Here is a 14113-nt window from a genome sequence, read left to right on the forward strand (position 1 = left end):
TTTACTACAATATAAAAATTTAATGTAATTGTCATGAATATTTTTTTATCACCATCCAACATACATTGAAGTTCAAAAGATACAATATCTATGTCAAAAATTTATTATAACTTTTATTAGTGTATAAAAAAGAGATTCATTAAAATTTTAAAAATTGAAGTAAACAAACATTTAAAATATATTTTAATTTGAATATTTGTTGTCCTTTTATATTTTTTAATTTTATCAACTAGGTTTCATTAATGTTTGCAGTTTGAAAATTTAATAAATGTTTTGGCTTTCATGAAATTTTATTTGGTATTCTAATATAAAATGTAATAATATTATGTTTTCTTTACAGTAATTTTTTATTATTATAAAAATTAATTAAAATTAATATTAGAGTAGTAAGAAAATAGGTACGAGATTATACTCGTTAGTCGGTGGAAATGAGGATGAAACAAAAGTTTAATACCCATTAGATTTGGAGATGGGGATGAAAATAAATATTTTCTACGATGATGTGTATGGGATAGGGAAACCCGTCCCTATCTCGCCCGTTAATCCCGACAGAGGCATGCTCGTTGCCGCTTTGTCCCGCTCGACCAAGGTCGTTGCCGGCGACTCTAGCCACCTCCGGTGCCCACGCCGGCGATGACTCATCTTTCATCTTCTTCTTCCGCGAGACCTTCTCTCTCGTCATTTTCCACCAGAACACCACCTTCGTCTCTGCTTCACCATTCCATCCAACAACTGGCTTGCCAACAACGCTAATCAATGCCGGAGGCGTCAACGAGAACCAAGGGATGCTCGACCTTCGCGCTCCTTCATCTCAGGTGCAACTCGTACTGCCTCTGCGCGACACCTGAGGTCGCTGCCACTAGTTCGCGTTCGTCGTCCAAAGCTTCGACCCGTCGGTGATTGTTTCTTGTTTCTTCTCTGTTTTACTGTTCTGTGTGTGGATGCGCAATTGTGGCTGTGGATTTTGGTTTTTATGCAGGTGAAAATGTGATGTGTATGCGTGGTGACGGAGGAACTGGCGAGAAGGTGAATCTGTTGAGTGAATCAACGGCTAACGGATGATGGGTTGTTGGTTTCTTGGTATTTGATTATGGTGATCTTGTGTAGGTGAAGGATGACATTGGGATTAGAGGATGGGTTGAGATGGGGAGTTTTAACGGGCAAACGAAGTGTTGTAGTGGTAATGGAGGAAAGGTTTTGTGAATAAGAAAAAGAAAGTGTTTTCGTGTTGATGGGTGTTGTTGATGATCAAATGGAGTTCTGTGGTATTGTGTAGGGGCGTGAAGGGTCTCAGGTGGTGCCAAATTGGGGATGAAGATTTGTGGGACAAACTTGGTCTTTGTGTTTTTTTATATTTTATGCATGCTTGGTGGCGAATGGGGGAATGGAGGATGATGGCATTGGAGGTGTGAGGAAGCGAGAAGACGCGAAAGGGAAAGGCGGGGAAGACGCGAAAGGGAAAGGCAGGGGAGACAACATTCAGTGTCTGTTGGATGACATAGAATGGAGTATGATTTGGGAGTCCAGAAGATAGTGGTATGAGGGCAGCAGTTAAATACATGATCAACAATAGAACACGGGACACATTTGCAACATAAGTCAAATAATCAAGCAGATACATGCAGCAAACGTTGTTCATGGCACTCACAAACAGAAAGTGGAACACAAACACAAATCATGTTCACTCAATCAAGCATAGAAGGTCTGATACTTACCTCTCGGAGCTCCCCTCGTGGGTGGTATTGGGCTCCTCTTACTTTTGCTATCAGACTTTTCCTTCATTCTCCCTTCCTCTTGTCTGTTCTGGGTTGAGTAATTGTGTTGGCTGGAAAAAGCGATGAAGATGATGGTGCAATGAAGTATGGTGAGAGTTAAATCTTGGGTTGGTTGTGGTGAGGTGGTGGATGAAATTGGTTTTTTGCTGTTATGATGTGTTGACGAAGGATGTTGGTTCCAGTTGAATGTCTCTGTGTGCGTGTAAAATTGGGGAGAGGATATAGAGGGAGCTCTGTTTTTTTTTTTGTATAAATACACATTTGGTATCCAAACTTTTTCGGAAAGTTCAATGTGGTATCCGAACTTTAGGAATGTTCAATTTGGTACCCCAATTTTCTAAAGAGGTTCAATTTGGTCCTCTCCGTTAAGTTGGAGTTAACATCGTGTCCGTACAGGACAAGCCAAGCCATGAAATTTCTTTTTTTTTTTTAATTTTTTTTTTCAAAAAAATTAATTTTTTTTCAAAAAAATTAAAAAACTGCCACGTGTCAGTTTATCATCGTGCCACGTGGCAGCTTACAAGCATGACACGTGACAGTGTAATAGTTGTTTTCAATTTAGTACTCCAATTTAAATTTTTGGTTCAATTTAGTACCCAAATTTTTTAAAATGATCCAATTTCGTCATTTCCTATTTGAGACCAAATTAGTAAATAAGCTTAATTATAATTTATATAAACATGTTAAAATAATTGTTTTGAATTTATACATCAAATCATTACACCTAAATATTCAAATTATTTTATTTTTTACAAGTGTAAAAAATTTCATGTATAAAAAATTACAAAGGTTAAAATGAAAAATATCAAATAATTTAAGTATTTAGGTGAAATGATTTGATGTATATATATTATAAAAAGTTATTGTAACATGTATATATAGGTTGTAATTAAGCTTATTTACTAATTTGGTCTCAAATGGAAGATGACGAAATTGAATGATTTTAAAAAATTGGGGTACTAAATTGAACCAAAAATTTAAATTGAGGTACTAAATTGAAAACAACTATTACACTGCCACGTGTCATGCTTGTAAGCTGCCACGCGACACGATGATAAACTGACACGTGGCAGTTTTTTTTAATTTTTTGAAAAAAAATTAAAAAAAAATAAAAATTTCATGGCTTGACACGTGTCCTGTACGGACACGGTGTTAACTCCAACCTAACGGAGAGGACCAAACCTTTTTAGAAAATTGGGGTACCAAATTGAACATTTCTAAAGTTCGGGTACCACATTGACTTTCCGAAAAAGTTTGGGTACCAAATATGTATTTATACCTTTTTTTTTCTCCACTTGATGTATGTCTTTGTTATCTCCCCCTAAGTTCTTCGTTCTCTTTTTTTTTTCTGTCCTTTCAATCTCGAGACGTGGGCTAGATGTTGCTTTCTGCTCTTTGAACCATCATGACTTCACCACATGTAATTCCCAATTGATATACAAATTGAATGGTAACATACTTGGTGCAGCTCTGAACATCTCTCAATTAACCAAAAGTGGAAGGATATAGGTCTGCTGAACTATCAAGACCTTAAGTTGACTTCTTGCCTTTCTATTTTTCCTTTTCCTTTTCTTTGTCAAAAGATGGGAGATTAATGTTCTTTTTTTTATTATTTTGTTTTTTCTTTTCTTTTCTTTTTGTTTTCTTTTTTTTTACCAAACTAAAATGAGATACGTAAAATAAAATGGGGTCATAATAAAAGAAATAAGAATAATATAATAATAATAATAAATAATAATAATGAGAGAGAAAGAAAAATAATAATAATAATAATAATAAACATTGTTATTTATTCTTTCTCAACCTAAAACATATTTTTTATTTTTTATTTTTATTTTTTTAACCTTTTATTTTTTTTTTCAATTGAACTTTAATTAATTTTTATTTTATTTTTTATTATTATTTTTTAGCACCATTATCCAGACAAAATTAGGTGTTGACAGTGTGAACTATTAGTGTCAACCAAAATAGTAATTGGGAGGTGTTTTATGTAACCATGGAACTTATAAAAATATGTGGTAAGGGGTTACCGAAAAAAGCTTGGGGAAACAAATGAAAATGGACAGATACTTCAATAATAAAGGAATTTTCAATAAGTGTGTTGGCGTTGGGGTTAAGCGGAGGATCATCTCCTAATAAAAGTAAGAAACGTTTGATGGTGCACTTATGGCTAGGATAAAACTTTTCATCACATTTATAACATAAACTTGCGGCTCGTGGTTCTTGCAATTGGGCAGATGTCAAACGTTTAATAGGGAGTGGATTATGGTTGGTGAGTGAGGTGAGAGGGTTAATGGCTAGTTTAGGGTTGGGTAAAAAGGAGGGTGGTAGGAGGTTCGGGCCCTTTGTATATTTGGGTTTGGAGTTATGAAACTTTGACTCAAGTAGTTTAGCTAATCATATAGCTCGAGAAATAAAGGATGGTTAAAGGACAACAAGCTCACGTCGAATTTTTGGAATTAGTCCATAAATGAACAGTTTAAAATCATGTGTAGAGTGAGTCCAATAACTCTATTGCAGAGCTTCTCAAAGGTGGTTTGGCAGTTTATTACTAATTTTCGTCAAGTTTTAACTTTGTTTTTTTCTCAAATAGATCATAATTTTTGTCAATTTTGTTCAATTAGATCTTTTGCTAACCCCGTTTAAATCATTAACGACCATGAACAGTGATTGTCACGTATCACTTCATGGTCTTTCTAATTTTTATTTTATTTTTTAAATATTTTTTAAATGTCCATGTGTCAATCCAGCCGTGTGTCACGTGTAAGAGTCAATATTTTATATTCAATTTGATCTTTATATTCGTGAATTTTATTCAATTTAGTCCAAATTTTTATTAACATAAACTAATTTTGTCTCTCTCCAAATTGAAATCAAATTTAATTTTTATATTAAAATTCACATTTTTAAATAAATATTTTTATATAATATATTAAAATTAGCATCATTATAATTTTTATATAAAAATTAAATTTGGTCTCATCTTCGACAAAGACAAAATTGGTCAATTTTAACCAAATTGAGACTAAATTGAACAAAAATAACAAATATAAGGACCAAATTGAATATAAAACATTGACTTTGATACGTGGCACGCTGATGGATTGACACGTGGACATTTAAAAAAATTTAAAAAAATTAAAAAATTAAAAAAATTAAAAAAATTAAAAAACCACGAAGTGACACGTGACAGTCACTGTTCATGGTCGTTAATGATATAAACGGTGTTAGCAAAAAAGGACCTAATTGAAAAAAAATTAACGAAAATTATGACCTATTTGAGCACAAAAATAAAATTAGGATTGATTTGACAAAACTTAACGAAAATTGGGACCAAAAAGGTGTTTTAACCTTTAATAAATACGGGTAATGGAATCTTTAAGGCATTTAATTTTTATTTTATTTTTTAATTTTTTTTAAATGTCCACGTATCAATCCAGCAGTGTGTCACGTGTAAGGGTCAATAATTTATATTCAATTTGATCTTTATATTCGTGATTTTTATTCAATTTAGTCCAAATTTTTTTTAACATAAACTAATTTTGTCCCTCTCCAAATTGAAACTAAATTTAATTTTTATATTGAAATTCACATTTTTAAATAAATATTTTTATATAATATATTAAAATTAACATCATTATAATTTTTATATAAAAATTAAATTTGGTCTCATCTTCGACAAAGACAAAATTTGTCAATTTTAACCAAAATTGAGAGTAAATTGAACAAAAATAACAAATATAGGGACCAAATTGAATATAAAACATTGACTCTGATACGTGGCACACTGATGGATTGACACGTGGACATTTAAATTTTTTTAAGAAAATTACAAAATTTAAAAAATTTAAAAAAATTAAAAAATCAGAAAAACCTCGAAGTGACACGTGGCAATCACCGTGTATGGTCGTTAATGATTTAAACGGTGTTAGCAAAAAAGGACCTGATTAAACAAAATTGACGAAAATTAGGACCTATTTGAGCACAAAAATAAAATTAGGACTGATTTTGACAAAACTTAACGAAAATTGGGATCAAAAAGGTGTTTTAACCTTTAATAAATACGGGTAATGAGAATCTTTAAGGCATTTAATGTTGGAATTTATAACGTTGAATAGTACTAGCTCGAATGGTTAAAAGGTCTTGATTGTGTTGAGAGGACTTGAATTTAAGTCTTGTGTATGTCGTTTGTGTGTTATTTTAATTGCTTATTATTTAATAATTTGTTTGACCATGATTAGTGATAATATAATCTAAGATGTATAAGAATTATCACAAAATATGAATTGATTGATTGGTTGCGCATTGGCTTGATAATTGTATTGTTGTGTGCTCAAACCTTATCTACAGGAAAATTTGGTGACGAATTTGAGTAGTGAAGAATTGGAGGTGAGTTCTACGAATCTAGTCACAGACAAATGAATTATGAGACTTTAAGGACAAAATTAAGGAGAGGATCCAAATTTATTTTTGTTTTTTATTCTTTTTTTTTAGATTATTTTTTGTGTGTCATTATATAAAATAAAAGGAAGTGTCATTATTTAGAATAAAAGGAGTTACACTGTTGGCTCCAAGTTCCTATCGCATTTAAACAGAAGAAACTCATGTACTTAGAGAACCTTCACAATAGCTCCAAGTTCCAAGACAAAAAGAATTCAATTGTTCAAGTTTAAACTCAAAAAAGGAGGGATCTCGCTGAAATATTTTGTCCACGTATGGAAATAAAGATAACTTATTCATTGAGCTACCTCTCCATAAGAAAGAAAAAGTAATAACAAAGAATGAGATTATAATGAAGCATGGTAAAAATTTTAAAAACAGTTTCAGAACACAAAAACATCACAACAAACCATATCTAGAAAAAAAAAACTTCTAATGCATTGAACTTTGAAGAAATTGTTTGGTAACACAAAAACATCACAACAAACCATATTTGAAAAAAAAAACTTCTACTGTATTCAACTTTGAAGAAAGTAAAACATCTTTTGAAGAACTAAGACATGGTTGGATAGAGCAAGTGATTATATTGGCCCATATTCCATGTGAATGTTGCCTAGATTCCATGTCAAACGTAAAATGAAAAACTAAAAATACTTAAACAAAAAACTAACTTCAAATAAAACAGTTTAAGAATCCAAATAACTTCAAAAAATTTAAATGCGTACAAAATTTTAAATAAATAAACTAAATTGCGTACAATAAATTATCGCTTTCCTTTTTATATCTCTGCATATTTCACTTAATTGAGATGCTTTGATTACTCCCTCTAACACATAATTAGGTCAAATTTAAAAACAATACTAAACTGAGAAAATGGTCCAAGCCATAAATAATTCGGAGAAATATAGTATACATTTTTTAAAGTGTTTCTCAAATGTTGGATATAATTGATCAAATAAAAAATAAAAGAAAATGATATGTTCTTCTAATTAAACCTGTCAGTTAGCTTCAACTACATAAAATGATTGATATATACAAATGGATAGATAGATAAAATCTTTCATGCTTAGAATGAATCATAATCAAATGCTGCAAGTTTTAACAAAAAATGCTTGATTGTAGAGGAGTAAACTCATGTCCTACTTTCATCAAGTTGTTTGTTTAGTTCCTCCAAACTCTTAAACAATTTTGGATCTTTGTACAAGGATAAAAAAAAAGAAACATGTAGGCTCCTCATAAGGTGAGAAATTAGACATAATGTGTTAGTTTTATAAGTATATTGAATTAGTATAGTGTATGTATGCTATAAATTCTTTGCAAAATGATATGGTATATATGCACATAGATTATTAGTACATGATATGGATGATGTATTTCATGAATGTATAAGAGGAGATAATTAAGCATAAAAACCATCAAACATAGGTAGAATGCAAGCTTAAAAAAATCAAAAAGATAAAAGATAAATTTTGTTCATATAAGTAACCATGAAAACTATATCAAGACCTTAACAATAGCTTTCGTTCAAACCTAGGGAAAATTTCCATCATTCATTAAGTGGGAACTGTGTTTAATTTGCTGTCGTTTAAGTACCTTTTCACTCTTCTACCATGGAACTTAAAACCTGAAAAGAACCATTTAAAACCAAACTAATAGTGTATAAACACAACAAAAATTCCTAAACCCCAAAAAATGAAACAGAACCACTGAAATAGAAGGAATAAGTTTAATGACAAAAAAAAACGAACTTGAAGAAAAAAACAACAATAATGTGCAAACAACTTGAAGCAAAAATCAATCTTGAAGACGAATAAGGAGAAGTTTAAAGTAGTGTTGGATTAAACAATAACTGACCTTCAACTTGATATTACCAAAGACGGAGATGAACACCCTTTCATCAACACGAAAAATGAGAACACAAAAATAAAGGCTCATAGATCAATTTATAGAAAAAAGTAAGAAAAAAAGAGAGAAGCGGAAGGAGGTATGTAATAGAAGAAGAAAATAACAAAGAAAGAAACAAAAAAAATCAAAACTTGTTTCACCAAAAACATCACACAACACACCCAATGAACATACCAACATAGGTAAAAAAAACTAACCTTTAACCTCTCTGTGCTCGAAAATAATTACAAAAAAGAAAATATCCTTCAAGCTTCAAGGAGGAGGTCTGTAACAAAAGAAGAACATAACAAAAAAAATTACAACATGAATTGAACGAACATAAAAAATAGCCGAAAAAAAAAACTAACCTTTAATTTTTATATGCACGAAAATAAGTAAAAGAAAAATATCCTTCAAGCTTTCAACCTTGAATAAATAACTCATAGATCAAGTCATAGAAAAAGTAAGAAAAGAATAGGAGAAGCCAGAGAAGGTCTGTAACAGAAGAAAAAAAATAACAAAAAAAAAATCAAAACTTGTTTCACCAAAAAAATCACAACATGAACACAAACGAACATACCAACATAGGTAAAAAAAAAAACTAACCTTTAAGGCCTGAAAATAAGTACAAAAAAAATATCCTTCAAGCCTCCACCTTGAACAAAGAACTCATGGATCAATTTATAGAAGAAGTAAGAAAGAAGAGGATAAACCGAAAGAGATATGTAACATAAGAACAAAAAAAAAAACAAAAAAAAAAAAATCAAAACTTCGTTTCACAAAAAAAATCACAACACGAACCCAACGAACATACCAATATAGATAAAAAAACTAACCTTTAATCTTTCTATGCCCGAAAATAAGTTCAAAAAGAAAAATATCTTTCAAGATTCAACCTTGAACAAACAACACAAATATCATATATCCATACTAATAAGCGAAATAGGAGGATATGAAAATAAAAACGTCCACAATAAAGACAACCAAAAATGACCTGTCATCAAATGCAATGGGGAGTGGGAAGGAAGTTGAAGAAATTTTGAACCAATTTTAACTAAAGCTCCATGATTATAAAACGGAAGCTTACAAAACAATTCATTATATCTCTGCACCACGCCCATCAATGATTGCACCACGTCCATCAATGACTCTGTCAGTGCCTCAAAAATTAACAAAGTAGCGGAAAAATGAAAAAAAAATCCACAAATACCACTCCACAAAATGAACAAAGGACATATACATCGAGGCTAAACATATAAATTCATATAGTCTACTATATATCTAAGAAATTCTTAGTGTAGGTAAATTACTGAAATAGACATTTTAATTTATTGACACGTGGTTAAAATTGAGGGTATTTTTGTCTTTTTGATGTTGTTGTGTTTTCGCGGTTCGAACGTCTTTTTCAAATATTGATTGACGTTGTCAGACAGCAGCATCATTCTTCTCCAAAGCAATCAGCTTACTCGAGGTTAGCTTTTTTTCTTCTTCTTCAATCCTTCTTCTTTCTTCTTCTTCATATCAAGTTAGGTTTTCGTTTTTCTTTAATTTCCAGTTTGTTCTTGTTGAATGTTGACGGTAGGGTTTTCTTCTCCCAAGCAATCAACTTCGTCGAGGTAATTTTTTTTTTCTTCTTTCATTTTCCTTCTTCTTCTTCTTCTTCTGTTTTTCTTCTTCTTCTTCTTCTTCAATCCTTCTTCTTCCTTCTTCCTCATACCAACTTAAGTTTTTTTTTTCTATTTATTTTTGTTGAAGGTTGACAGAAGTTTTGATTGGTGTGGATAATTTTTTCTTCTATTTCTTAATTTATTCTTTTTTCTTCAAGGATCTTTTTTCTTTCTTCTTCTTACTCTGTTATTTTTTTTTTACTTTGTGAAAGATTTAATTTTTGCAAGGCAATCGGTAGGATCTTCTTCTCCAAGGCAATAAACTTCGTCGAGGTAATTTCTTTTTTTCTTCTTTCGTATTCCTTCTTCTTCAATCCTTCTTCTTTCTTCTTCCTCATACCAACTTAAGTTTTTTTTTGTTCTGTTTGTTGTTGTTGTGTTTGTTGTTGTTGTTGTTCTGTTTTTTTTTTTTACTTCGTGAAAGATTTAATTTTTGCAATGTGTTTCGTTTTGAAGAAAACACTTATGTTTTTATTTTTAGAAGGTATTTTTTAACAAAATCTTGAACATGTTTTGTTGTTGTTGATGGTGTTGTTGTATTTATTTTTTTATACTTGATACATCTATTATTGTGGGTTGAAGAAAAGGTTCAAGTTTTCGTTTTTAGAAAGTATTTTTGAACAAATAGAATGACTGAGGATGATGATGTTATTGTTGGTGGTCTTCTTTTCTTTTCTTTTTTTCGTCTATTTGTGGTTTGTTGTTGAGATTTGTTTGTTGTTCTTCATTGTGTTATTTTTTTACTTCTTTTGTGGTCCTTCTTCTTTATAAAAGGTTATGTTTCTGTAATTTTTTTTCTGTTAAATATGTTGTAGCAGTGGGTTAGTATTTATTGAAAGCTATGTTCAGATTTCTCTGTTATTTTTTATGGTGTTATTTATTTTTCTTTTAATTCTTATGTGTTCCTTCTTCTTTTTTTCATGAAAGGTTTATTTTTTTTTGAGGTTTTTTGTGATGAAGATGGTGTCCTCTGGATTAGTACGTTTTAATAGTTGGTTAAAGTCAGTAGCTTGAGTTTTCTTTCTCCTCCTTCATGGTCTTCTTCTACTTTTGTTTTCTACTTCTTTTTTCATTGTTTTGAAGAAAAGCTTAAACCTTTTGTTTTTTCATTGTTTTGAAGAAAAACCTAAACCTTTTGTTTTCATGAAGTATATTTACTATTTTTTGTTTTTAATATCATTATTGTGTGTTTAGTTGCTTTTTCGATGTCTATGGTTGTAGATTGAATAAAAAGTAAGATTTTTTGTAATGTGTATGGTTGTGGATTGAAGAAAAAGTATGACTGAAATGAAGATGTCTATGTTTCTGTCTTGATTTTTGTACATGTTTTTCTTGAAGGTGTTGTTCTCTATGCTTCATGTCTCCCAATTTTGTCCTTACCATTTTACAATTTTACAGCTATATCATATCTTGGTTTGGGTTTTATGTATTTTGCTTTCAAATGTTTGATCTTTGCAGAAAACCTTTTTTTTATGTCTCTTCAAGAAAAGGCGTTTCATTTATCTGTGTGCTTATTTTTTCTTTTTCTACAGCCGTTTGAAATGCTGGGGAGATGGTGTTTGTTGTTAAAATAGCACATAGAAGGTACATGTTACGATTTATTGTTTCATTTAATGAATGTACTTTTCTTTCTATTTATTTAATTTATTAACTTTTTAGTTGCTTCTTGGTTGTTCTTCTTTTCTTCTTTCTGTTTGATGGATCTGATATTTCAAGTACTCATTATAGGACGGGGTCATCTAATGCAACAAATGGGGTAGCTATACCATCTGAGAAAAGGTATTGTATTTGGTGAAGAGTGAAATAGTCATTATATTTGCACAAGCATTTTTTAGAAAGATGAGGGATATTGCATATGATTTATATTATTAATTCTGTCTTTGTAATGTATGACTTAAAATATCCATTATGTATCTTTATAATGTACTGCTTATTTTATTATCATTAGTACATTGAGGGATATTGCAAATGAGTTTGAGCCCTGCTCAAAGCTCGAGGACCTAAATTTGGATGTTAGAAAGAAGTCCAAGGAGACAGAGGAAATAATTCTCGCTGACAATTTTTTTCAGAGGTACAACACTAGTCCTTACTTTTTTAGTTTTTGAAATGTAGTATGGAAACTTTTGGTAAAATTGGTAGACAAGGCTTCAATTTTTTTTTCGTGCTTGGAGAGAGCAGGAAAACTTTCTTCTACTTGCTGCCAAAATTTGTGCTAAACATTTATTTTTATTAATATTTACTTCAATAAAATATATTGGAATCAAAAAATACCACTTGAAGTAGAAAGGCCTCTTGGATATTGTTGTCTGCATTTGTGGCAAAAAGCTTACTTTTTAGATTATGTGGCTAGAACATTTCCTCATTTCAATGCATGTGTAACTCTTAAGAGAAGAGAGGTATAAATAAAGATCAATGGGCAATTATGCAGTATACTTGAAACCATATGTTTTAAATGAATATCCTACACCAATAATAAGAAATAAATAAAATGTGAAGCAGGTTAACGATGTCTATTTAAATCTTAGATAATTGCTATAGGGAGAGAGAATTTAGCATGGTAAACCATAGTGGATTTCATCCAGAAATGGGATTAAAATAAAAGGGTTGGCCATAAAATGCAACTAACTATTTTCTTTGAATAAATAAGCTGGAAATATGTGGTAGTTGAATGTGAGGCTTTTCAATTGATTTGGTCATATTTTCTCATGTTTTATGTGTATTGGATTAAAATAGTTTGAAACCACATGATTTAATGAAACTTATAAACTAAGCTCTTATTCAGTATCTAGATTTATGCTGCTTCATATGTGCAATTATACACGGTCAGAGTTTTATTTGTACTTTCTTAATTAATTATATTAACAATTATATTTCTAGAGATATATTGAAATCTAATACACTTTTTAAATTTGTGAGGTTATAAGCATGTTGTGGTTAAACGAACTGCAGATAGTGTTGATGATGTATTGGAAGATAATCCCATGGTGAGATTGAAGGTTTTTGTATATGAACTTCCAAGTAAGTATAATAAGAAAATTCTGCAAAAAGATCCAAGATGCCTCAACCATATGTTTGCAACTAAAATCTTTAATCACCGGTTTCTCTTATCTAGCCCTGTTGAAACTTTAATCTAGAAGAGGTTTTATACCCCTATATACAATGACCACAAATGATAAGAAGTGCCATAAAGCTTATTTCTTCCAACTGACCTTATTGAAGGCTCACATAGGGGGCACGTCACTTCTTTGTGGTTCCTCAAAATTTTGGGGAATGTTTTCATTACGAGGTACAAATTTTGTGATTATTTTCAACATTCATTATTTATACCACTTTTATTATATATTTATATTAATTTGTATATGGAAGAGAAGGCAATTGAAAGAGGGGATTCTTTAACTGCTAAAGCGTGCTACATTGGTTCAAACCTTTGGACAGAGGAATCACATATGCCCGAAAGAGGGCTCAAATACCATTTCTCCATACTTTTCACCAAGAAAATCCACACCCACCTAATTCCTAATAAGACTCCTAGGTCATTTTTGTGTATTTTCGATGACTTTTATGATGTTGGCAATGACTCTGAAGGTGGTTATTATGCAAGGTAGGCCTTATTACAAGTTTAAACAAGAATGTCCGAGTGTGTAGCCTTTTATTTCTTCTATATCATAGCTGCATAAGAAATCTGATTTACATTTTCTTATAAAAGATACAATGACTAGGGACTTTGATTCATATAACTATTGTAATTTGGACTAACTATAAACGGGACATGTTGTGTAATCTTGCAGAGGTGCAAGAGTAGCAGTGTGGGAGAACTTTTAAGGACAATCCTCTATTTGATGTCTCCACTAAGCATCCAACCACGTACTTTAAGGACATGCAGTAGCTGTGTTTTGCGTATACCCACTTGGATGGACCCGTTGGAGCCTAAGATTGGTAGAGGCTATGATATTTAGTTGCATACTTGTTATTATGTAGATGACATTGTTTTGCAATTTGCTGATGCAGTCCCATGAGAAAAGATAGGAGTATTTGTTGCTGAGGAGGAGGTTCCAAAGTTGAATACCATACTCACATCTATCTTACTAGAAGCCATCTTTTAGATAGGAGTATTTGTTGCTGTTACCGTTTTCTTTTTTATTTTAGATAATAGTTTATTTTTATTTCAATATTAATAATATATATATATATATATATATATATATAATAATAATTTATTATTTTATATTTATTTTGATGTCACTATTTAATATTTAAATGACCACAATTAAAATTAGTTATTGAGATTTTATCCGCATAAGAATATTTAATTCAACTACATGTTATCCTTATTATGTGAAGTTGAAT

At 30.8% G+C, this 14113-nt stretch overlaps 1 pseudogene; it reads left to right on the plus strand.

Annotated features, from left to right (window-relative positions):
• The first annotated feature begins 1384 nt into the window (after window positions 1-1384).
• LOC114184449 (putative beta-1,4-xylosyltransferase IRX10L) lies at window positions 1385-13869 on the plus strand (annotated as a pseudogene).
• The last annotated feature ends 244 nt before the right edge of the window (window positions 13870-14113 follow it).

The sequence above is a fragment of the Vigna unguiculata genome, chromosome 5 (assembly GCF_037176805.1).
Source record: "Vigna unguiculata cultivar grain cowpea cultivar isolate G323 ecotype 2 chromosome 5, ASM3717680v1, whole genome shotgun sequence".
NCBI lineage: Eukaryota > Viridiplantae > Streptophyta > Magnoliopsida > Fabales > Fabaceae > Vigna > Vigna unguiculata.